Source organism: Pinus tabuliformis, chromosome 7 (assembly GCF_031772625.1).
Source record: "Pinus tabuliformis cultivar Carrire ecotype Pingquan chromosome 7, CPIR1, whole genome shotgun sequence".
Lineage (NCBI taxonomy): Eukaryota > Viridiplantae > Streptophyta > Pinopsida > Pinales > Pinaceae > Pinus > Pinus tabuliformis.
Genome location: NC_142293.1, coordinates 1,214,329,176 through 1,214,334,282, shown reverse-complemented (window position 1 = coordinate 1,214,334,282; position 5,107 = coordinate 1,214,329,176).

Below are 5,107 nucleotides of genomic sequence, written 5' to 3'. Positions count from 1 at the left end.
GGTGGGACATAGGTGACTTCTCTGGATTACTTCTCTTGAACATGTCGACGACACTGATGTGATGGATTGGTAGCATTAACCCCAAATGTGGATGGTATGGTGTGACCATGGCGATGTGACTGGTGAATGAAACAACCCAACCCGACTCGGACACAGAGTGGAAGTGTCATGTTCAAGAGCGACTTGCTACCAATAAAGATTCTTTGAGTTTTCTTCCCAATTTTTCCCCAGTCATTGCTGACCAGTACCTCTTTATTTTTGTCAAGCTTGAGGAGGATAACATATGCTTGTTCTATAATTTTCCCTTCGGGCAAACCCATCGCTATGTTTTAATGAGCCTAGCGATAGTGAAACTCGTTCTCATCTAAAGACAAGTTTGTCGCTATTAATCTTTTTAACGAGTTTAACGACAAAGATAACTCGGTCCTTTTCATTTTTAGAGAGTCTGAAAAGGTACGTAAAGGTAACTCCAAAATTCCTTTTTCGTCATCTAATCCCTTAAGTCCGAAAAAGTATAAAACAATACAGAAGGGATGAATTTTCGATAGTTTTAACGAGCCGAACAAAACAAGCGCTTGATCTTTTTGTGTAATAATCCCTTAGGTCCAAAAAGATTAAAATCTAGAGGAGGGATAGCACTTCCTGTCCCTTTAACGAGCTGGAGAGGCCAATGGCTCGGCAATATTTTCATATTTTACGAGTCAGTTGAAAAGAGCTTAAAGAAGACTTGTCTTTTGAGGAACGAGTGATAAAATGGGTAGCAGCTGATTCCAGGTAAGGTTTGGAATTTTCCAATCACGGCAGTGTCACAAGGATGGCTAGTGAAATCACTCTTCGCAACTGTTCCTCAAAATGGGTAAACAATCAAATGAAGGTGAATGATCGGCCAATGTAAAAGTGGAGGTGACGTGCAAACACGACCAAGGCTTTAATGGCTGAAGTACTACATTCACGGTGGTTATTTACCGGGGAATAGTTCATTTTTTAATGAGCTTAAACGCGGGTGGAAACATTTGCTCGGTGCGGGTTTATTTTTTAACGAGCTTGAACCTTGCGGTAACACTGCTCGATTAATCCAGTCGTATGATAAGAATGTCTCATATAAAAATGGCAATTTTTAGAGTTTTTCCCCACATCCTTTCTTTATGCAAGTTAGGAAACGACCAATCCTACGGGTTTAAAGGGTTAGAGGTCCTAAAAATTTAAAAAATAAATAGTCGCTCTTCGCTTGCATTCCAAAAGGTTTGCATGCCCCTAGGTATAAAATAGAGTTTCAAGGTTATCCCTTCTTTAGTCTGTTAAAACATTTGTTTTACCGAGAGAGGCCTACCTCTTACAGGTTACCCAAAGATTGTTCTATTCGCGGCGCAAACAAAACAATTCTTCAGCGATGTCTACCGAGATAAACAAAGGTGAGTGGCGGTGCTCGCCAACTTACATAACTTTGACAAGAGAATCCTGTACTAGAATAACCCCTCCTTCCAATCATGGACGGGGGTACAGACTAGGCATATTCTCCCGCGGAAACCTACTTTATACCCGAAGTTTTCTTGCCGAAGCAGACCAGGATGCATGCCCGCTGGGTTTCAGTCATATCCCTCCGAATTACTCGCACTCATCGGGAGGACAAACTAGAGATTGAGACATTTCTTGCGTGAAAAGACCGTTCAGGGATGGTATATGACTATTTGCTCTGTATGATCCGGGAAATGAAAGCTGGTCCACGAGCTGGACCACTCTTCCTTCGAGCGGAAAACACATTACTCTAAAGAGTGAGGAGACAATGGCTCCCATGCAATAAATATAGTCTCATCCAAGGAGTAGATTGTAATCTATGGGTCCTTGAACTACCATTACGTTCAGGTGAACGGTTTTTCCTCTCAATTTTATGGGCACATCGGGAAGGATCCCTAAAGGTCGACTGGTTCCTTTATCAAAGCCTGTTAGATTTCTCATCTCAAGCAAAAGTGATGGCGAACCAAGTGTTGTTGGGAAAACTATCTATTCAGAACGCCCCTATCCCACTCTAAGGTGTGATAGTGCCTTAGCAACAAACAAGGAAAACTACTTGAGTATTCTTCTTTATGAAATGTAAACAGAGAGGAAGGATGAACTAACCTGTGTCTTGCGCTAGTTTGTTGATCCAATCGCTCTCCTCTTCGTCAGCTTCCAGCTATCTGCTCCCTTACTGGCCCAGCTTCACCAAGTTCCTGCAAGATCACAGAAGAGAGAAACTACACAAAGACATAGATTTACATTCATAAAAAGCTTAGGATCAGATTAAGCTAAACATGCAAATATAACAAAACATCACTGATACACAAGCATGTAGGAGAAACTCAAATAGTTTTATTGATGCAATAAGAAGATCCAGGAGGAGATACAACCAAGTGAGTCCCGATCCAGCATCTACCTCCCAGCAAAGGAATCCCTTCCTCACCTCCAACAAAGCATAAATCACCCAATGCACTAATCTCAATCTCAAACCAACAACAATTCTCTGCAAAGTACAAAATTCCAGCCCCTGGATCTCTGGGATGAGGGATCCATATATAGATGTAAGCAGAGAGGATGAGTCAGCTTATGTTTTGACTTGTGGCTTCTCTCTGTCAGTTCTTGCTTCCACTTGGAGGCCGAGAGCCTCTTACTCATCACTGGTCGAATTCAGTGAGGCAAGTGTCATTGGAGAAGATTCTGGAAGCTTCCATTGTCTCTCCACCTCGTTGAATGACTCTGCCACTTGTCATTTCCCACTCAACGCACCTGGGTAGTGCATTCAAGTGCGTTGCAATGCACCTAGCCAGTGTATTTGGGTGCTTTGCAACGCAGGCAGCTAGTGGAGCATCTGAATTGATCCTGATTTGACTAGTTCTGAGTAGTTTTTGGTGGAGAACTTCTGGGAGAAGTTGTCATTGGTTGACCTTGTTTCTTTAGGAGCCGGAACAACATCTTTAGGGACTTAGGATCCCTTGGTTTATGGACATTTCATGCTTATAGCTGTAAGGCACAAAAATGTCTATAACAGTTGCCCCCTAAAGTATGAGGCCGTTTATCGGGTGAAATGCTTTATTAGGAGGATCCGAAGTTCTTTCAATGCTGGGAGGAGACCTGTAATAAGATACAATACAATACATTATTTTCATACTGTTTTCATGATCTCGCTGAGGCGGGCATTCCCATGCTCAGCTTTATAAATTCATTTTTTATGTACACAGGACAGACAATCGTCTGATGGTAGACTGATGATTTTGATGAAGTCATCATCCTTTTGGTAGGATGATTATCTGTGCTGCAATGCTGTACATGTCAATGTCTTTATTTTTCCTGAATATATATCGCAGCCCGGATTGATGAAACTAGATCCGGGGTCTTCAATATCGTCCGATCTTCACTCGAAGTACAAGTCGATCCATGTGAAAAATGTTTTGAAGTCGAACATGGAAAGACATCGCTTGATTACCAGTCAATGATGTAAACTGTTAACAAGCGCGAGAGGAATCACCGATAAGGATGATGACCCTCAAGGTACTGCAGTACAATTCACGTGGTGTGAATAAAGGACTTGGCGTCGAACACCACGCAAAATCTTTCGGTCGAAGTTCATTGATGTATACCTGTCGCCGGAAGTGAGAAACTTTCCATTGAGGCATGCAAGCTTCAAAGTACTGAATGGGGTGTTCCTAGATCAACTTCTTGGATAATGAGCTGATGTCGACAAGAAGCGATCCGTCAAAGGAGGGCCTTGATGAATCCCACATCAATGACACGGAACGGAGTAAATGATTTTGATGGAGGTGAAAACAATCTGATGATATATGGTTCAGGGTGGCGGTCATGAAAGAATGAAGTATAATGTATGGCAGTGGATGGGACACGGTTGACTTCTCTGGATGACTTCTCTTGAACATGTCGGCGACACTTATATGATGGATTGGTAGCATTTACCCCAAATGTGGATGGTATGGCGAGACCATGGTGATGTGACCGGTGAATGAAACAACCCAACCCGACTCAGGCACGGAGTGGAAGTGTCATGTTCAAGAGCGACTTGCTACCAATAAAGATTTTTTGAGTTTCTTCCCAATTTTTCCCCAGTCATTGCTGACCAGTACCTCTTTATTTTTGTCAAGCTTGAGGAGGATAACATATGCTTGTTCTATAATTTGCCCTTCGGGCAAACCCATCGCTATGTTTTAACGAGCCTAGTGATAGTGAAACTCATTTTCGTCTAAAGACAAGTTTGTCGCTATTAATGTTTTTAACGAGTCTAACGACAAAGATAACTCGGTCCTTTTCATTTTTAGAGAGTCTGAAAAGGTACGTAAAGTTAACTCCGGAATTCCTTTTTCGTCATCTAATCCCTTAAGTCCAAAAAAGTATAAAACAATACAGAAGGGATGAATTTTCGATAGTTTTAACGAGCCGAACAAAACAAGCGCTCGATCTTTTTGTGCAATAATCCCTCAGGTCCAAAAATATTAAAATCTAGAGGAGGGATAGCTCTTCCAGTCGCTTTAACGAGCTGGAAGGCCAAAACTCGGCAATCTTTTCATATTTTACGAGTCAGATGAAAATAGCTTAAAGAAGACTCGTCTTTTGAGGAATGAGTGATAAGATGGGTAGCAGCTGATTCTAGGTAAGGGTTGGAATTTTCCAAGCACGGCAGTGTCACCAGGATGGCTAGTGAAATCACTCTTCACAGCTGTTCCTCAAAATGGGTAAACAATCAAATGGAGGTGAATGATTGGCCAATGGAAAAGTGGAGGTGACGGTGCAAACACGACCAAGGCTTTAATGGCTGAAATGTTACATTCACGGTGGTTATTTACCAGGAGATAGTTCATTTTTTAACGAGCTTAAACACGGGTGGAAACATTTGCTCGGTGCGGGTTTATTTTTTAACGAGCTTGAACCTTGCGGTAACACTGCTCGATGATAAGTTTGTATGCCCCCAGCATAATAACGCAAAACGAGGTGCATGCCCCCCAAGCTTCATTGCATTCAACTCGATGGTTGGAATGAAGGTTTACCTTTGAGATTTGAAAAGGAGATTTGAAGGTTTATCATCATGACTCCTTGTTTCATTTTTTAACGAGGTTGACACGAG